The following is a 20,375-nucleotide window of genomic DNA, read 5'->3' as shown; positions in this document are numbered from 1 at the left end:
ATAAAGTCTACTGTGTGTGGTCTACTTACAACAGGGACATGATTTTATTTACTAATTGATAAAAACATGACGTTTACATAAAAAGAAAGCTTTCTGTATGCAAAACTCAATATATAATTATTTCCACATAAAAAGATTATGCACATCCAAATTTACTTCCACCACAATAATCAGTCCTATATAGCCGTTTTAAAAAAATAAAACTAAATATAAAATAAACACTGAACTGTTTTTCCTTGAGAAGTAAATTTTGCCGTAAATAGCCTGTTACCTATAGTCCACAGACATTTTTTTTGTCCAACATTTACTTTGTTTAGTTTTACATTGAACATGAGGCTTTTACACATGTGATGAGGCCAATGTAGTTAACAAGCTAACACCAGGGCCCACCATTTGGGTCAAACCGACACTAAGTACACCCCCAGTATTATAACCAAAGAAAATGTATTTGTGAACAAAATGATGCAGACTTCCTGCCATTACTACAGATTTGCATTTCCAAACAGAAAAAAAATCCTTAATTTCCTGGACATAGTCAGCGTAGTGTAAACTGGTTTTCCGGCAGAACCCTAATCTAAGCTTCACTAAACAATAGAGCTGTGAGTCAATCCCAGAAAGAATCGATTCTCTGATTCCATGCATTCGGGAATCGAAAGTTGACTCCAAAGCTTTGATTCCAAGTACTCAATTCAACACCATGGCATTTATTTTCGTATGCAACCAAAGGCACAGAGTGTGAGACACAAAATACAATCCTGTGGTGTTTTTCATTCATAAAACCTGAAAACTGTAAAAAAAAGAAAAAAAAAACGGAAAAAAAAAAACAAAGTGTCGTATCAACATTTAGCTTTGCTGGCTGCAATCAATATGTCATTGTTTTCCTTGTAATATATCGCCTTCTGTTCTCACAGGAGCCCTGCAAGTATCTTCAGGGTAACTGTAGCCCACAGCAGTTACCGTGTACATCACAGTACTGCAGTGTAAACAGCAGCATCAACTCACTTATGACTTTTGGAATCAGCTCTTTGAATCAACTCCATCTATTCACTTGAAATCAGAGGTTGACTCAAGACGTTCAGGAAATTGAACAGCCCTGCTGGGCTGAACTGGAACCTAAACCTGCTCCTGGAAGACCCATCTTCTGGGTCATTGTGAATTGACACATTTCCCTTTTCAAACTGGAAAATAAGGGCGGACAAAGCTGTTTATAATCTATAGAAATAAACTACTATGCTTAACATTTCAAACCATAAAATTCAGTTTGCTCGGCTTTGAGTTACAAACTACTCCATCTGTTATAAACGACTGTTGATACAACTTCATCACTGTCCTCTGCTAGCTGCCTCGTTAGCATGCTAAAGGCTACACAGCTAACAAGAACAAAAAGAAGGGAACTAACGTTACTCCGCAGTCCACCTCCATGTTTACAGCCAGACAAAATATTTACAGACGTTATGTACGTTGTGCCCAAACCTCTATAAAATGTTTTGCAATGCATAGTTACATGACTAGCCAGTTAGCTCACAGAGGCTGACCTGCTGAGTGTGAGTGTTTACCGTTTGAATAAAACACTCCTCACCGTCTCCTCCTCCACTTCTGCACCGAGTGGACAGTTGTGTAACGAAGGAGTGACACACACACCCGAGTGGTGAGTCAAAGTGAGTGAGGGCAAGTTAAGAAAGAAATTAAACAGGACTTTGTAAAGAATAATGATCGGCTAGTTCTGACTACAATTGGTCACTGCAAAATGTGATTGACATGTATTAGTCTTTACTTGACTGGCTGAAGCAAATAATGATTGACAGTTCCCCACCTGCTTTGTCCGGGCTGTAGTGACGTCAGTGCGTACTATCATGTGATTGGCTTCTCAAACCAAGGAGCTCAGCCAATCCAGTGAAGCTCAGCATGAAGCCAATAATAGCGAAGGAGAGGATGGAGTAACTGGTATTAGTTCAGAGAATAAACACTCACCTTTAACTACAGATTTTAAAATGTGCAGACGCAGCCGCACGATTTCATTGACTTTTTATCATATTTTATACATATTTACCTGAGTGGAGAAGATTACAGTTAACCGGAAGAGAGTCGATTAAGATGCTGGACCATGTGATGAAGTAAACAGCTGAGAAAGGAGAAGCGAACCCTGACTACACCTCTGAAGACATTTTTCCATTAAATTAGAAAAGCAGTGTAAGTATCTACACAATTTTGCTCTACCATGATGTGACTTCAGCACACTGAGTCACTGGCTTCAGAGTTAAATCCCCAACATCAGGCCTTTCTCTTTCTGTTTTTGTTTTTTTTTAGCCGCTGCGTGTCGCCAGAGAGCTACTTCGTATCGTATATGATCTCTGTAGGTATTTGACGTGTCTTTAGGTATTAAATTCAAATGTATTTATTCAAAATGTATTTATGTGGCACTTTTTACATCATACATCGTCACAAATCAGCTTCTGAGAAGTCTGTGTCCTGAAAAGCATGAAGAAGAAACACTGTGAGGAGTCAGAGAGGGACAGGAGGAGGAGGAGGAGGAGGAGGAGGGGGTACCTAGCAGCAGAGGAGTCAGGGTCAGAAGCTGCATCCGCAGAGCTGAATGATCCTCGTGGCTACCAGGTCAGGCTAAATAAATAAAGGAAAACAGTAAGTTTCTCTCAGCTATTCGGACGCACAGTTTTAGTATCAGCGCCCTAAAGCGGTTCGAGCTCTTCGTTTACTGTCCGTTACTGAGGCCTCTCTCTTTCTCTTCTCTTGGCGCTGGCAGAGTTTAAGGACTGTTTTAAGCGTCCCAGTGAGACCTGACAGCCTTTACGAACTCTGTATCGATCAGTTAGACATCTCATACAACATATTACTCTGTGTTTGTTGCATATTTAGTGTTAAACGCGAATCCGTCGAACACATTTATTGTCTTGTTTGTTACAATCTATTTAAACTCTTCAACCGCGGAAACAGCAAACCAGCCAATGGCAGGACGAGCTGCTGCTGCACGTTACCCATGATGCTTTGCAAGCCCCGCGCTCATATAAGTTAGGTTTTTTAATGTAATTTCTGCTTTACAGACTCAGTGTTCAGGACACAGAGCTGCTTTTGGTTCTGTGTGTTGTTCGCTGTTTTAACGCTTAGACTGTGTTTGTGGTAGTCAGTTCACCATCCAGTGGAAATATATCAGTGTTGGTGTGGCCGCGTCCTGACGACTATCTTGTCAGTACACTCATGTTTCTCTTCAGATCGTATAAATCTTTCGCCTTTTACTAAAGATTTCCGTGGGGAGGAACATCATGAGTTTTACCCAATTTTTTGTAGTCCTGCTCATCAGCGGGGCTTCCTATTCTGGTACAAAAGTAAAAGCACATAGCACAAAAAATTATTGGAAGTACATGTTGTACTATACGAAAGAGCCTAAGAATGCATTATATGGGGACTAATTATATAAATTAAGGTGTGAATTGGTTTGTTCTTGTATTGTTTTAGAAAGCAGAGAAATGATCACCAAGACAATAAAAAGATGAGATTTGGATCAGACTCAAACTTCACATCCCACCGATATAATTTTGTTTCGCATGTGTGGAAGGTTTAACAGCACTAAATTACTCCCATCGCCAGACTTAATGTCAGTGATCTGTACTGTGAACACGTTAGTTTTCTTTCTCTGATTCACTGCTTTGCCCTCGCCAACTCCACTCACTCTCTTCATTAACTCTCTAGCTCGCTCGACCACGATTTCTCTTTCTCTGTCTCGCATTGAGCCGAAGGGAACAACTTTGAATGGTGTGTTTGAACAGCAACCGACCCATCCTGCTCATCCTGCCTTTAAGGATCATGACGCAACGACGTCTGTCTCTTGTCAGAACCAGCACTGAGATCCAGTCGGTCTCTTGAGACTGGCCGGTTCTCACCGCTCAGTGGGGGGCGTAGTGCATTTAGAGGGGCGCTGTGAAATTTGAACACAACGATAAAAAGAACAGCTCTCCAGAGCGACTCGGCTCCGTTCGTTCATCCCAAAGAGCCGTTCAAATGAACCGGTTCGTTCTGGTATCACTCCGCCCTGGTGCGACTGGAGTGTGGTTTATATGTAATGTTGATGATGGTAAAACAGTGGAACAGCTGAAAAGTACATTTTTGAGGGGGCTATTTTGCCTCACAACGCCCTGCATGTACCCATACGAAATGAATGGATTAAAATAAACGGATAAACAAGACGTTTTAGGCCAAAACTATCGTAAAAACTGTTTTGGACACCAGGCAGCGCATTCCCAAACATTTTGTGTAGTAACTTTCTGTGAAAGAGTTTTTAGAGGCATTAAACTCTTCAGACGCCACCACTGTGAACAATTCTGACTCGGTATGTTTCTCTAGAACGAAGCGTTTCACAAAAAAAAACCACTCTGAATGACTTTGCTTACGTCTTAACCAGTTAATTATGTAGAACTTTTTGAAAATTGGTGGAGTTGCCCTTTAGGTTTTCCGTCTTGTAATTCTAACCAGCGTTCGACTGTCACTGAACCGGGAGAGTCGAGGCGGTGAGTTTATTCGGAAAAGAAAATATAAACACTTACAAACAGATAAAGAGTCAACAGTGTCCGATAAATGTGTTCAATCACACTTTCTCAGTAAACCAGCCAATGGCAGGACGAGCTGCTGCTGCACGTTACCCATGATGCATTGCGAACCTCAAGGTTACACAATTTAAGTTATTTAACGTCATTTCTGCTTTACAGACTGAGCGTTCAGGACACAGAGCCGCTGTTCCTTGTGGATGTTATTCGCTGTTTTAACGCTCAGACTGTGTTTGTGGTAGTCAGTTCACCATCCAGTGGAAATGTATCAGTGTTGGTGTGGCCCCATCCTGACGACTAAATTCTCAGTACACTCATGTTTCTCTTCAGATCGTATAAATCTTTCGCCTTTTACTAAAGATTTCCGTGGGGAGGAACATCATGAGTTTAATCTAATTTTTTGTGGCCCTGCCTAATCGTGGGGCTTCCTATACTTGTTATAAAAACAGAAACACACATATTTTCTTAAAAACACGTATCACATCGCATGTATGATGGTTTACAACAATTATAATTCATGAATTGAACAGCTTATTGCGTTTATTAAACGATAACCAACATAAAATATAATAAAATACACGGTTTATCAGAAACTAATTTGTCATTATTAATAATAATAGACATAAACGATAAATCCGCCAAAAATGTAGTACCTCTAGAGTATGTTGTTGTCGTTGCCGAGCAACCATGGACCACTGAACGAGAAGAACGTTTGGTCGCCCATCGCTGTATATTTTTGTTGTATAACTATGAACATATGATAACACAGCAGTGTTTAATGCAAAAATCTTCGCTTTATAAGCACTTTTTGGTCACCAAATTACCACCGCCAGTCTTATTTAGCACCAATCCAGCCGCGACCCTCTTCATGCTGGGGTTCAATCTCAAACGGCTTCCTGCTCCCTACATAGCTAGCGTTAGTGCACTACGTAGAAATTTAAATACTTGATTCTGCATCCCAACGGTCATTTGGGACTCAGCCACATCCATACAAAGATACACTATTTGGCTGTAGAGATCAGAATTTTTTGCATAGCTAGCTCACTATTTAGGGAGTACGGAGCCGTTTGGGATTCAGCCTGGGTTCAGCCGAACGTTACTTCTGACTGAAACACGGGCATTTGAAGCATGTAATTCATTCAAGTGACATTTTTGTACTGCCGTTTTACAACGAATCATATCGTAAGTACTTTAACTCAAACGTGATATTAATGATGTAGCTAGTTGTTTTAACTGTTGTTTAACTATATTTTAGCCTCTTAGCTAGTTAACTGACCAGTCTAACTTAACGTTAGTTCTAGTTACGAACATTAACGAGCCCCTCAGTTTAAACAAAAAACTGGTTCTTACTTCATCAATACACTCGGTGGTCCATGCGAGCAGCGTGAGAGTCAAAGGTTATTCCGTTAACAACACAAGGATTTTTTTGTGCCTTGGCGCAGTAATACACAGTTCAGTTGTTGTGAAGCGGTCATAGGTGTGCCTATATCTTTGATTTGAAAATAACTTCGAACGGGGCTTAGCCAATCAGATTTTAGGACCGGAACTATCCGTTTTACAAGTTGCATTAAGGCAGGGGTCGAGAAGGGTCTGACTGCAGAGGCGCACAGTCGCAGATTTGCACCCGCAGTTTCGCGCCTGCTGTTTCAGGCCAGTGGAACGCATGCGCAGTACGACAGCGCGATATGCCATGTAAACAAAGTCCTAATAGGTAAATTGAGCGTTACGAGCTTCACAGTCATATTTAAACCAGTGGCCGATCTCCTCATTTGTAACATCAGCGACTGTTTGTGCTGGTTGTATGTGTCGCCATGCATATTAACTACCATTCACGGAGACCGCTACCCATATACGAATTAACCATTGGTAACTGGTTAATCCATAAACCAAAACGCATTACGAAACCACCAGAAACCAAAAGCAACACTTAATGGTTTCTTTCAGCAAGGATAAGTTCAAAAACTGAAGTTTGTTTTAGCGTAAAAGCTTAATATTATGCTCAGTTTAAGCCTGCTTAAGGTGAGGTTTTGTTCTGTGCATGTAATGTAAGTGTACACATAAAGCCCAAGTATTAAAGGTGAGTTAACTGAGCTATATGTGTACATAACCCATTAGTTTACCCAGGATACATCAGCTGTAGTCCGTGTAATATTTACTCTGTGAATCTCTGTATGCGTTCAAACCAAAGTTTGTTTTAGCTTAAAATATAACGTTAGCCCAGCGCAAATTTATTCGAAATCCACATACAACGACTGTAATTTTGATTACTCTAAAGTTCGCTAAGAAAAATCAAGTGTCGGCGCATGCGCTGAACGCCGCTGATTTGAACCTGTTGGAGTGAAACTGTGGCTCTGCGGCTCTGCAGACAGATATTACTGGGGGGTAGGGGTCGGCAACCCCAATGTTAAGAAGAGCCGTTTTGTCCTTTCACCAAAAATCAATCTGCCTCAAGAGCCGCAATATTTTATGTCCATTTCACTGCCTTGGCTGTAAACATATCTCGGTATGTGCTGATGTCCCAGTATAGGCTAAAAAATATAAATGAAACTGCAGACTTGTTTTGCTCTGCTTTAAGCTTTGGCTCAGCTGTAGCCGCTTTTCTCGCATCTTCAGCAAGATATCGCTATTTTCCCACAAAAGTAAAGTAGTTTCTAGTGAAATGTCTCTCAACGTTTGACTTGACTGAAGTCAGCTTGTCATTCTGCAGCTTCTTGTTCGAATTGTCCCATTCCACCTTAAATGGCGCCTGAGGCGCCAGAATGTAACCGCTACACATTTAAGGTGGAACGGGAAAAGAAGCTGACTTCAGCTTCGGCACTTTTTAGTTTTTGACAGTTTCTCGTTGCAGATTAAACATATCAGTGAACCAGCTGGAGCGATTATAAATGCAAATAAGTCAATTTGTCTTTTTCGTTAGCAACTAGCTAGGCGACACTGTTACCTGTGTTGCTATGGTGACCAGTAGTCTGCGCGCCAACCTTCAGGATTAAAGGGTGAATATGCAGTTATACATTAACTCCAGCGTTTAAGACCATTTATCGTTAAAACTGTGTTAGAACGATCAGCAGAGCTTTATTTTACTGCAAAGGAGGATTATTTTAATGTTATCTAGAAATCTGAGTCTGTGGAGCCGCAACAGGGCAGTAAAGCAGCTGTCCGGATCAGCTGTGTCCCCGCTGTAGAGGTTTATTGTTCATTGATGTGCTGTTTCAGTAAAGGCTCCTCACCTAACTTGGTTGTTGAGGATCAGTAGTAAGTTGAGGTTGCGTTATGGTACAGTCTTAAATGTTAAATCTGTCATGTAACAAAACCTCGGTTGTATCTCACAGATGACAGGCTGTGCAGCGACACTGTTAGTATCTCTTCCTCGTTAGTATAGTGGACAGTATCTCCGCCTGTCACGCGGAAGACCGGGGTTCGATTCCCCGACGGGGAGAGTCAAAACATTTTATAGAGTCCCAATGTGCAGCAGAATAAACCCAGTGTGAACGGACGTTAACTCTGTTTGGAGATTCTAAGACCAGCAACAGCTCAGGGGTGACTGTGGTATAAATGCTGGACTGTGATAAAAGGACTGCTTGCAGCTGGAGTGTTTCTGTCCACTGTTGTATGGTTTTGTCCAGTGTTGTGTTGTCAACCCTGATGAGCAGTTATTTACAGTCATATAAGACCAGGCCCCAATTTGTATGAATAGAGAGTGACCTATAAACCTGATAAACCAATAAAACTGATAAACGGATAATCTGGTTAAATGTTTTGTTAAAGCATATTTGTAAATAATCACTGGTAAAATCAAACAAAACTCACATAAATAGGTTGCAGCGTTTGGCTCAAATAACACACTACATGCCAAGTTAATTGGCTCTTGAGGGGCAGGACTTTATGTAATACGGCCACTAAGTTCAGAATAACACAATGTCCCCGTCATATTTCAGCCAGTGAACAGTTTCCTCGTCCTGTTACGATCAGTCCTTCCAGGAATTTGCAATTGCTAATTGCTGCAAATTCACTCAAACTTTGCAGAATTATAAAGGACTCGCAATTTTGTCCAATCATCGTACTACTTTTGCATTAAACGTGTAAGTCAATGCTTACACATTTACTGTAAGTGCATGTTTTTTTTTGTGATACATGCCAAAAAGCTAAAAACAATGCAGACAGTTGGCTATGAATATTTCAGTTAAAGAAAGACCAGAAGAATCAGTTCCTGAATGTTTTACACAAAAGCTGGACGGAAACTGTTTTCATTGTTGTGGACCATAGAAGACAGTCTACTGTTGACTTCCCCTTTCCCACTGAAAAACTTTGATTGTTTGTGCACTTTCATTGGTAAATGTTGACTGCGTTGATAGTTGCAACGAACATAGAAGACAGATCAGAGTCAGACAGCACAGCTGGATGTTAGAGAGCACTTTATTTTGCCACTTTTTCTTGTCTCTCCTGAATATGTGAATGGTGCGTTTATTCTGTTTACTTTACTTTATTTTGATGATTTCAGTGTAAAGTAATTTTCTTCCAGACTTCAAAACAGTATAATATTTTTCAGTGACTCTTATCTGTATGTTCTTACAGAGCTACTATTGTGCCAAAAAAAATTGCAACAGCATTGCGTTCCCGTGCAAAATGTTTGTGTTCCTTCTCAAATGTTTTGCATTCCCTTCCGTTTGTAGTGGATTTCAGAAGGGAATGCAAACATTTTGCAAGGGAACATAATGTCATTATTTTGTTTTTTACCAGAGCCCCTCAGGGGCTCCGTATGTTCTGGGTTCAGAGGTACTAATGTACTAATGTTAATCTTGTTTTTAATTGGAGCTAACTAAACAGACTGATGAACATTTGTACAGTTTTATTACAACCTCCCACACCCCCAAAATGAAGTGCAAATATTTAAGAAAAGCTGCTGCAAAATCAAGCATTTTAGTTCACAACAATCACAAAAAATGGCCACAAAATCCTGGTGGGACGTTGTGATGCAGCACAGATCACAACAGTTAAAGAGCCAGGGTTTGTCCAGCTCACTGACTCCTGCAGGCCAGGAGAGGAACTGCTGCACTGGGAAGTGGCTTGAGGTAAATGGCCTGTGGATTAGTGAATTTGTGTGTGTGATGCAGGGGGATGTCATTTTAAACAGCAAATATATGAGAATCACATTTCTATGGCAAATAATTGTTTCCATTTAACTGAATAGTTTGGATAATTTACATCAAACTTGGAAAAACAATCATGGCTCAAGGTTTTGACATTGATAATACAATGGCTATAATGTAGAGAGAGATGAGATATTGACTCTTCACAAAGGCCCATCCCATTGGTCACTGTTGCTAAGTTTGACAAGTTTTTGAGACCAGCCTGTCAGCTCTGGGAGGTAGAGGATTTACACTCTGAAATTCTTAGTGTGCCGGTGTGAGAAGTTGTTGTGCTCTTGGAAGATTCTCGCTCTTGGGAGAGTCCTTCATTCCACACTTTTGTGGAAGTCAGACTCTGGTCTGCGAGTTGATGTTTGCACCTCTCCTGGGGCGAAGCAAGTTCAACTAGGCAGGATTTCTAAGTTTTAACACCACAAAAACCTAACGAATGTAATAACAGTTCACTAGTTTTATATTCTTTGCATCTGTGTTTCCTCAAAGCATTGTTGTTTCACATGATTGACACCGCGGACGTCATGAAGGAAAAAAGTGACCGGAGGACCGGAGAGGTCCATGTCTGTCAGAATGCTGGCCCAGTTAGGTTAGAGGCTTGTCCTGATTGGTTGCTGTTTACAGTCCGTAAACCTGGTAATGAAGTAATCCACAGTTGTGAGACAGAAAATCCAGGCTTAGAACAAACTAAGCCTAAAGTTAGCTGGCTAAGCCATAAATCCTACTGTGATAGACAGGCCTCTGGTCTCAGCTGCATTGTTCATCTGTCTCTGGTTATCTGATAAACTGGATTGACCTCACGCCCTGTTTGTCCTGACTGATGGGTCCATTTGATTTGCCTGTGTAAAGCAACCTTGGGCTTGAGAAAGGTGCTATATAAATTAAAATTATTATTATTATTATTTATTATAGGTTTTATGTAAGGCTGACCCAGAGTGTACCACATTAATGGTTATGACGTTGTGCTCTAGTCTAACATTTTGTTTGATTAGTCAAACTAAACTCAGTGTAAGGGAGGCGTTGTGTAAGGGCTGGTCAGCTAGACATGCTTGAATTGGTAATCACTGGAAACGGCACCGAACTGATATTAGGTATCCGTATCAGGCCGTTCAGCAGAAAATGATGAATCAGATATCGGAATGAATCTGATCCAATCCAGCCTGAAATTGCTCACAATTGCATTCGGTGTTGGGATGTTGTTAGCTGTGTATTTGTTCCTGTGGGGTAGTAGAGTGTTTGGGCAGTTTGAGCTACTTTTAGATGCTCACCAGAAGTGACTTAGTTTAAAAGCTTAGTAGTTTTTAATGAAAAAAATCAGATTGGTGGTATCGTGCGACCTCTAGCAGTGACTAATATAGGTTACAGTGGAATTCTCCTACATGGTATTGGTAAACTTGAGCAGCATTGCCATCATTCCTCTGTAGTATAGTGGACAGTATTTCCACTGGTTCAATTCCCCAACAGAGAAGCACCACACTTTTTAATCATATAGTCTCATATTGTAGTTGTATCTAATATGGACAGGTCGCCAGTCCATCACAGGGCAGACACACAGACATATACAGAATGATGTCCAGTCTTACTTAAAGTAAACCTACGTTTATTAGTAAATAAGCTCATACTCCACATGTGCACCACTGCCTCAGGATAGATTATGCTTGCGTGTTGTCATATGAGTACATACATATCTGTTCTGTTTATTTTGAGCGCCATGTTTGTGCTCATGCAAGCACGCATAATGGAGATACAGAGGGGCCAGTCAGCTGAGTTCTGAGCCTCAAGCAGATTAGTGAAGCCACCCATTTGTCAGAAAAGTCCCAGCAGGGGTCAGCGTCACTCTCTGACCCATCCCTGGTGTGTACACTCTTTTTCACACTGACCACATACTCCAGCTCTGGGCTTGTAGTGGCCATCAAGCCATCTCTCTGTCCTCACCCAGTTACACCAATGTGTCATTAGTGACAGTGTTGTGTTTATAGGAGCTGAGTCTTCTACATCAGTCCACATGATGCTCTGCAGCCACAGCAGCCCACCCCCCTGCTCTCTGGCTCCCTCGCTGCTCTCTCGGCCTCAGCTACGGCGGACTCTCTTCTTTCAGGACATTGAGCCGATGATGATGCAGTGTTGTTAGATGCTTGTTGGAACACGGCAGTCTGACCCCGGCATTGAGGGCAGTAGAGGAAGGAAACCCATCCTGGAGAGGCCAAGCCCAGCAAGACCTCCAGACAGCGTTGACACAGAGAGTGGCTGCAGTCCAATGTATGACCATGGTTAAAAGACTGCCTGTAGCACAGAGCACAGTGGTTAAAGAACAAGGATTCGTCCAGCCCACTGACCCCTGCTGGCCATGAGAGGAACTGCTGCCGCTGGAACTGGCTTGTAGTAAATGGAGCTACTGTGGACAACTGAATTGCTCTGCTTGTGGTTCCTGCCTGTGAGGTGCTTTGAAATGTTCTCACTCTTTGGCTAAATCCTTCTGCCCATGTTTCTGTGGGATTAGAAGTCCAGACTCTGGTCTGAGAGATGATACATGCACCTCTCTCAGTTTGGTTTCTGTTGTTTGATGAAATAGTAACTGGATTTTCTGATAAAGAGATGCCAATGCCACGTGATATATTTGAGGCTGGCCCAGAGTGTCCTGCATTGTCCTCTGGAGTAACAGTTTGCTGATTAGCTAAAGTCTGTTCAGTGCTAGTGCTCCGCAGCATGTTCCTGTTCAGGGTTCTGGGTTGCCAGGAGAGGCAGCGGCAGAGGGGGCAGCGGAGGTGTCCACACTGGACCAGGCTGGGGTGCAGCAGGCAGGACGAGCAGAATGTATGACCACAAGGTAGCGTGTAGGGAGCATGAGTCTGATGGTCAAAATTGCTGAAGCAAACAGGACAAGGATCTTCTCCCTGTCTCTCCCTCTCTGCTTGTTTTTCCAATCTTCTCTTCCGCATCATGATCCGCATAGGTAACTAGCTGGAAAACATCGACACAGGTTCACTTTTACTGGACATAACTAAATTTAGATAATAGCTAAATGTAATAATAGATAAATTTAGACAGCACAGTTGATGTTAATGATACTTAAACATAGTTAGTGGATTGGGAACCAATGAAATATTGTATGTTTATCTTGACTAATGAAAGCGCTAAAGCTAGAATATACAGTACTGTGCAGAAGTCAGAGACCACCCTTAATTTATTTAATTTTTAAATCAAAATGGGCATTAAGTATACATATATACATATATTAAGTATACATTTTCAGCCTCAGGTGAAGCCCCAACAACGCAGTACAGTTTTTTTAGTATTCAGTGTGTCAGCCCTTTATTTCAGCTTCCATTCTCTTCAAGAAAGCAGCAGGGAAATTTTTCCACACCTCCAAAGTTCAGTCTTAGAAGTTGGTTACATTTTCTAATTCTCACAATCCAAGTAATCCTAAACACATTCAGTGATGTTGAGGTCTGGACTCTGGGGTGGTCAGCCCATTGTTTTGAAAACAACAGCAGCTTATTTGCTTGATTTGCAGTACTACTCTTTTGTCTCTTTTGTATTTCCTTTTCTTAGAAACAGCTTCTTAAAGGCTACCCATCTTTGCAGACTCATAGCGTTGAGTTGTCTTCTCACAGTGGAAGGATAGACAGGAATACCTGTGGATTTCTTCAGATCTGAAGTTAAGTTACCCTTATTAGTCCCACAACGAGGAAATTTCATCTCTGCATTTTAACCCATCCGTGCAGTGAAACACCACATACACGCTAGTGAATATACACACTGGGGGGCAGTGAGCACACTTGCCTGGAGTGGTGGGCAGCCCTATTCACAGCACCCAGGGAGCAGTTAGGGGTTATGTGTCTTGCTCAAGGGCACTTCAGACACGTACTGTGGGCTCAGGGGATCGAACCAGCGACCTTCTGGTCACTCACAGTCTCTCGCAGATAAACTGCTGGTGGGTTGGAAACTACATGACAACAAAACACACATGAAACATACTGTGAGTTTCTAAGAGTATATCAGCTCTGTATAAATGGAATCTGATCTCTGCACTTTGTTTTTACTGCTTCTGTGAGTCATTTGCACCTCCTCTTTTCTTATTCTCTGTCTTTTGTCTCTATCTATTGCTTTTCTCTTCCCACCATCCTGGTGTACAGCAGGCATAATGAGGTCAGGTTAGCATCACTTTGAACTCGCTGTGATCTTGGATCGGTTAGTCAGTCACCATAGATCGGTTTGTTGAAGCAGTAGCACATTAGCTCATGTAATTCTGAGCTTGTTTTGGCAATCTCACACTCCTAAACCTATGGTGAGGACATGCAGAATCTAATTTTAAAAGTTCTCTTTGAAAGTTAACTCTATGCTTCTCTGGGCAGCTGTCTCTGGTGGGTGTTTTACGTGTGTACGTGAGAGACAGAGTGTGTGAGCACGTATGTTTTACATGTTTTAGCATTTCAGGAGATCACCTTGCCCGCGAACGTTTTGAATGTCTGCAGTCCGAGGTTACATGCATGCATGCATACTGTACACGTGTGTTCATGTATGTGTGTGTATATGTCTCAATCTCAGCACTGCTCCCCTGTTCCTGCGGTATCAGTGAAGGTGTTCGGTGTCAGAGTCTCCCTGTCTCGTCTCTGCTGGTCTTAGGACAGGCATCTGCTCAGCATTTGGAGTCACACAACAGTATTGATTTTCAGATTCAGATTTAGCTATATATATATATATATATATATATATATATATATATATATATATATATATATATATATATAAAGGAAGCAGTTTGTTTTTAATTTTTCAAATTTTATTTTGTGTACTTTACTACCCTAGATAATGGCTGGGTACAGAACCACGCAGGTCAGAGACCACCCGTTTGTTTATTCAGTTTCCAGTTAAAACAGCCATTAAGCTTTAGCTTATTCATTTTTCAGTGTCAAGAAAAAAGCAGGAAACATGTATTTAACAAAATTACACAAAAGCCTTCCACGTATATAACATCAACTTAGCATTTAGTTTGTCTTTCTCTTTACTTTTGTGTGACCTATTGCCACTTCCTCTCATCCTTTCAGTCTGCTTTTTTGTTGACAGGCCCTCAACTAGTAATTATAAGGTTGTGGTGGTTTGCTCATCTCTTAAACATGATATTTCTGAAATAATTTGAAGGCAGCATTAAAAACAATGAGCTACAGCTGTGCTCCTCTCACAACAAAAGCTGTCCTCAGAGGTGTCGCTGACATTATGTTCCTCTTCAGAGAAACACTAACATACACACGAGCAACTACCCAAACACACCTCAGCTGCCTTGCAGATTTCTCTCTCATATGTATCTAAAATGGCTAAAGGAGACATTTCTGAGGAGATTAGTTGTAAGATAATCCACTTGCATAAGCAAGAGGAAAGTCAAAGGAAAATAATAAACAAAAAAGCAGAAAATTTACACTAGAACACCAAAACTGGACTGAGATTTGGAGTAAGGCTTTGTGGACTCTAAATTTGTAATTTAGATTATTTGGATTGTGAGAAGCAGAAAATGCAATGAACTTCTAAGACTGAACTTTGGATGTGTGGAAAAATATCCCTGCAGATTTCTTTGAAAAACAGAAAGCAACTCTCATGAAAAGAATGGAAGCTGTAATATAGGAAAAGTGTGGACACACTTAATACTGAAAAATTTGATTTTATATTTCATAGTTGAGGCTTTTGTTTAATTGTCTTGGTTAATATAAAACCAACTTGTACTTAATGGTTGTTTTAACATGAAAAATTAGACATAGTTTGGTCTTTTTCATCGTACTTTTATTGGCTGGGTGCTTCAGCCAATAAAAACACTTCAAATACAAGTACTAATTAAATAGCAGTTTTCCTTTCTGGAATTCTGGTTTCCTTCTTGTTAACAATTGTAATATTCTGTAAGATTGTCTTAAGAGAAGAAACTGTAAAAAAAAAAACAGTCCTATCAAAACAAGTTGAACCTGAACTGTATCAGTACTGCCTCAGTTTTCTCTTGACACTCCTACACATATGATCAGGACTTGCAGGATCTAATTCTAAGTAACTCTGTAAAAGTTAACTGGTGGAATATCTTTCTTTGTCTTATTAACTTCACTAATGCAAGCTTAAACAGAATCAAATCCAGTGATACTCTGTGATGAAAACATCATAGTATCAAATTTTATCGGTATCTCCCAGCACTGGGCATGCAGCCTATGTCGGATGTTGTGCGTGAGGATCAGTGTCTATGTATGCTGACCCCTACCTTGCCCTCTCACACCAGCGGCCCAGCCGGCTCACTGTCCAGCACCACAGCCGCCTCTCACCTTACTGATCTGTGGTGGGGTAGTGTAGCCAATGGGAGGGACCAGTCTAACCCTTTCATTCCACTAAGTGTAGATTACCTTGTGAGGTTAGATAATCATTCAGATAGAGAGAAATCTAGTAGGGAGAGCTTAGGACTGGCCAGTCCGGACTGGAGAGCTTCACATTATCTTAGAAGACGCGGGATACTGCTGTCTCACCTTGGCAAGGAGAGTGAGATGATCCACTCATATCAGTCCAGTTCTAGTGCTCTAAAGTGGAATGAGATTTCCAGTCCTGCTGGCAGAATCCACTGGTAACTGACCCCTGTCAACCGATATAAGGCTCTTTTTCCCCTCTTGTGTCCTCGGTATCATCTGTGCTCCTGTAATCCAAAGCGAGAGGTGTAGTCCACTGGGTACCAGCACAGACGTCTGAGGCTGGTGGTGTGTGAGAATGAATCACCGAGTGAGTTTATTAGAGAGTGTGGAACAGGAATAAGCATGAAGATGTGACATTTCACACTAAACTCCAACTGCTAAAAGCAGCAACTTCAGTGCACTTTCTGTATTACAGACTCATTTTTAAAGGAGCATCTCACTATTTCTGCAGAAAATCTCAGTTCTGAACGTATTCGGTTTAAGTATCTGTAATGGAGCAATGCCTTTAAAATTCTGGAAACCTGTTAACATAGTAAGAGATTTATTCTTTGTCGAAAAGTGGAATAATAATAAGAAGAATAAGAATAATGCCTTGCATTGTATAGCCCTTGGTAATAAACCAGTGAGACTTATAATGCTTGAAAACAAAACATATAGTAATTTGGAACATTAAGGACATTTAATTGCTTGACAAATCGTCCCTTTAAATGCAATTAAGTATCTATGCCTTGTCCTGAACTCAGCATGGATTGTTCATTCATGTTCATATGAGTTTTAAGGTGATGCTCTCTGTCTAAATGCTAATAAAAGGTTACAGTTTAAATAAAATAAATACAAATCCATAAACAACCCATTGTGATTTGATGTGTGTCAGTGTGTTAGCTTTAGCATTTCCAAGCCTCTCCAAGAATAAGTCCAGTATTTACAGGTACCATCCAGTACCTCCTTCAGCTAACTAATCCTTCATTCAACTAAACCAGGTGTGCTGCTGATGGAATTCAGCAGATTCATGCGCTTTGTTTTAACATGCAGAAACAAACTTACTGCCCAGATAAATAGCTTTAAACACTTTTCTTGTCTGCCTGTGACTTTTGCACGGTATTGTAAATATAAAAAATGGAGTTGGAAATCCTTTCTTCTGTATTGTCTTTAATCTGAGACGGATACATGAGCGATCTAAATGTGTCTGCTGTAGCTGCTGTAACTGTTGCATAACTCTGCTTAAAGATCTGTTCAATAATGTAAGCTAGGATTAGTCTGCAGCAGCAACCACACAGAAAACTGTCAAGGTGCACAGCACCGTGTATGTGTCAGCAAGTGGTTAGTTGCTGGAAGTTTGGAAATATCCGGGTGTGGATTGCACTGGGGAAAAACTCACTCACAAACTTCTGAGTTTCTATGGTACACAATACACACTATAAGAAAGTTTCTGGACACTTATTGGAAATTGCATTCCAAAAACATGGGCATTAATATGTTGCTATAACAGCTTCCACCCTTCTGGAAAGATTTCCACAGGATTTTGTGTGTCTGTGGGAAAAGAGCATTTGTGAGGTCAGACACTGACCACTGACGTTGGACGAGAAGTCCTGGCTCACAATCAACATTTCAGTTCATCCTAAAGGTGTTCAGTGCGATTGAGGTCATGGTTCTGTGCAGGCCACTGGAGCTCCTCAATACCAGACTCATCAAACCATGTCTTTATGGAGCTCGCTTTGTGCACAGGGACACAGCCTTGCTGAAGCAGGAAAAGGCCTTCTCCAATCTGTTGCCACAAAAAATATCTGTGTATGCTGTAGCATGAACATTACCCCTCACTGGAACTAAGGAGTGCACCCGAACACTGAAAATCAGTCCCAGACCATTATCCTTCCTCCACCAACTTTACTGTTGGCACTACGCATTCCGGTAAAGCATGTAATGCATGATTTATAACTACAAAGAACATGTTTCCACTGTTCCAGAGTGCAGTGGTGGCATGTTCTACACCACTCCAGCAGACACTTGACATCGCGCATAGGCTTGTTTGTGGCTGCTTGGCCATGGAAACCCATTTCATGAAGCTCCTGACACACACTTGTGTTAAGGATGTGGTTTGGAACTCTGTAGTGAGTTATGGCCATTTTTTACGCACCATGCTCTTTAACTTTATAGCTGAGCTCCTAGACACTTACATTTCACAGTAATAGCACTTACAATTGACTGGGGCAGATCTAGCGGGGCAGAAATTTCAGTAAACTTCAGTACGACCCGTTCTACTGCCAGTGTTTGTCTATGGAGATGCCTGGCAATGTGCTTGATTTTATACACCTGTTAGCAACGAGTGTGGCTGAAACACCTAAACTGATAAATTAGGAGGGCCATCTACATACTTTCAGCCATAAAGTGTATAAAAACAAACTATTTAAGAAGGAACAGAGGGAAAAAGCTACTGACAAAAATAAATTAACAAAATAAAATAACAATATATTAGACTATCACCTAATTATCCATGTCTCTTAATATGACATGAATGTATGATGTGAGTAGTGAGTTTTAGAAGGACTGACGATACCCATGATATACTAAGAAATATATATTATCATGTAATTGATATAATAGTCAGTGTAACTGTAACATATAGTCACATTTCCCACTCTTAACTCAAAATTTGTCTTTCTCTTTTATGAAACATAATTAATGTAAATGGACAGAAGGGTCTGTGCCCTGCTCTACTCGAGCCCCATGCATTATAACATGCCTTTGCCAAGGTGAGACCATATGTGAGCTCAAGGTGAGATCATATCAGCTCATGTTGTTGCAGGTGCAAAATTGCCTATCGATCGCAGGCGTCCGGAAGACCGGGTGCTAAATTACGAGCCTAATGGAGTGTGTGTGATGATAGACGACGCGTCTGAATCTGGACGGCGAATATCCATAAAACTGTAAGGCATCCAGGCTATTGACGAAGAGGGAAAGCGGGAGAGAAAGGTGTTCTCCTATGATATACAGGACATTAGAGAAATGTTCAAAGGACTGTGGGAATGAGATATGAATGAGACTGAGCTGGAAGGTTATGTGGTCTGCAGAAACTACATCAAGGTGAGAGAAGAACATGACAAAGAAGGAAAGGTGAGTGGAAAAATTCTCAGGGTTATTGAACAAGTCTGAAATGTACTATATGTCCAAAAGCTCATCCGTTGTTTCTTATTCAAGTGTATTAGTAGGGAGTTTGTTTCTCCTTTGCTGCAGTAACAGTATCCACTCTTCTGGAAAGGTTTACACTAGATATTAAACGTTGCTGTGAGGATTTGATTGCATTCAACCACAAAAAATTACTGAGGACAGGTACTGAGGTTGGATTATTATTTCTGGATCAGTCCAACTTTTCCAAAGTGTAATGGATGATGCTCCATCACTCCACTTCCACTGTTCCTGTTTGCTGGGGGGCTTTGTACCTCTCTAGCCCACAGGTTCCTGGCCCTGGTCCTGGAGTAGCCCCCGGCCTGCGCATTTTGGTGCTTTCCCTCACTTAAGTCACAAAGAGTTTGTTAATGAGCAGATTAGTTGGATCAAGTGTGTTGAGAGGAGGAGAAACACTAATGTGCAGGACAGGGGGGATTCCAAATTCAGGGATGGGAACCACTGCTCTAGCCAGCACTTGGCATTGGACATAGTGACCTTAGGCTCATGTGTGGCTGCTCCGGAGCATCCCATTGTACCTCTCCAATTTATCTCATTAGCACTGATTTGCTATGGGGATTATACAAGCCGTGTGAGCACTAGTGGACATCTTTATCAGTAATGGGTGCAGCTTAAAGTAGTTCTCACTAATTCCCAGATGTGGTGATGTATGGAAATCCAGGAAATATTTGGTAGAAATTGTAAAGTAATATAGATTTGAGGAATCCATATTTTGTAGGAAAACATCAAAGTGTAGATATTCTTTTTATATTATGTTATTAAAAAAAACACCTTGGAAAAACGCCTAGAAACAATTTGGAATTTCTTTTATGTGGAAAAGCAGGCCCATTTGTTTTGTAGAGAATAGCACCATCTAGTGGATATATGCTATGAAGCATGCTATTCATTTGAACTCGAGCCTTATAGAATATGAAAAATGTTTCCATATGTTGTTGAATACATACTGAAATCTCATAAAATAAAGCATCTTAATTGACTAATATTTCAATATGAAATGCTTTGCTAATGTTTTGATCAGCTCAAGTTGTTACTGAAATGTATTGTGTGTGGGTTTCACACCCAAG

The 20,375-nt window shown here is 41.0% G+C and overlaps 3 non-coding genes across 3 annotated transcripts; all 3 read left to right on the top strand.

Annotated features, from left to right (window-relative positions):
• Positions 1–3,207: 3,207 nt before the first annotated feature.
• LOC118816345 lies at positions 3,208–3,322 on the top strand. The gene has a single exon (XR_005007861.1). It is a non-coding gene; the product is annotated as a U5 spliceosomal RNA (small nuclear RNA).
• A 1,544-nt stretch (positions 3,323–4,866) lies between these two features.
• On the top strand, positions 4,867–4,981 carry LOC118816346. The gene has a single exon (XR_005007862.1). It is a non-coding gene; the product is annotated as a U5 spliceosomal RNA (small nuclear RNA).
• Positions 4,982–7,920: 2,939 nt separating this feature from the next.
• trnad-guc lies at positions 7,921–7,992 on the top strand. The gene has a single exon. It is a non-coding gene; the product is annotated as a tRNA-Asp (tRNA).
• The last annotated feature ends 12,383 nt before the right edge of the window (positions 7,993–20,375 follow it).

This window comes from Colossoma macropomum, unplaced genomic scaffold (genome assembly GCF_904425465.1).
Source record: "Colossoma macropomum unplaced genomic scaffold, Colossoma_macropomum, whole genome shotgun sequence".
Lineage (NCBI taxonomy): Eukaryota > Metazoa > Chordata > Actinopteri > Characiformes > Serrasalmidae > Colossoma > Colossoma macropomum.
Note: the sequence above shows the minus strand (reverse complement) of the source record. Positions and strands in the feature narration are given on the sequence as shown.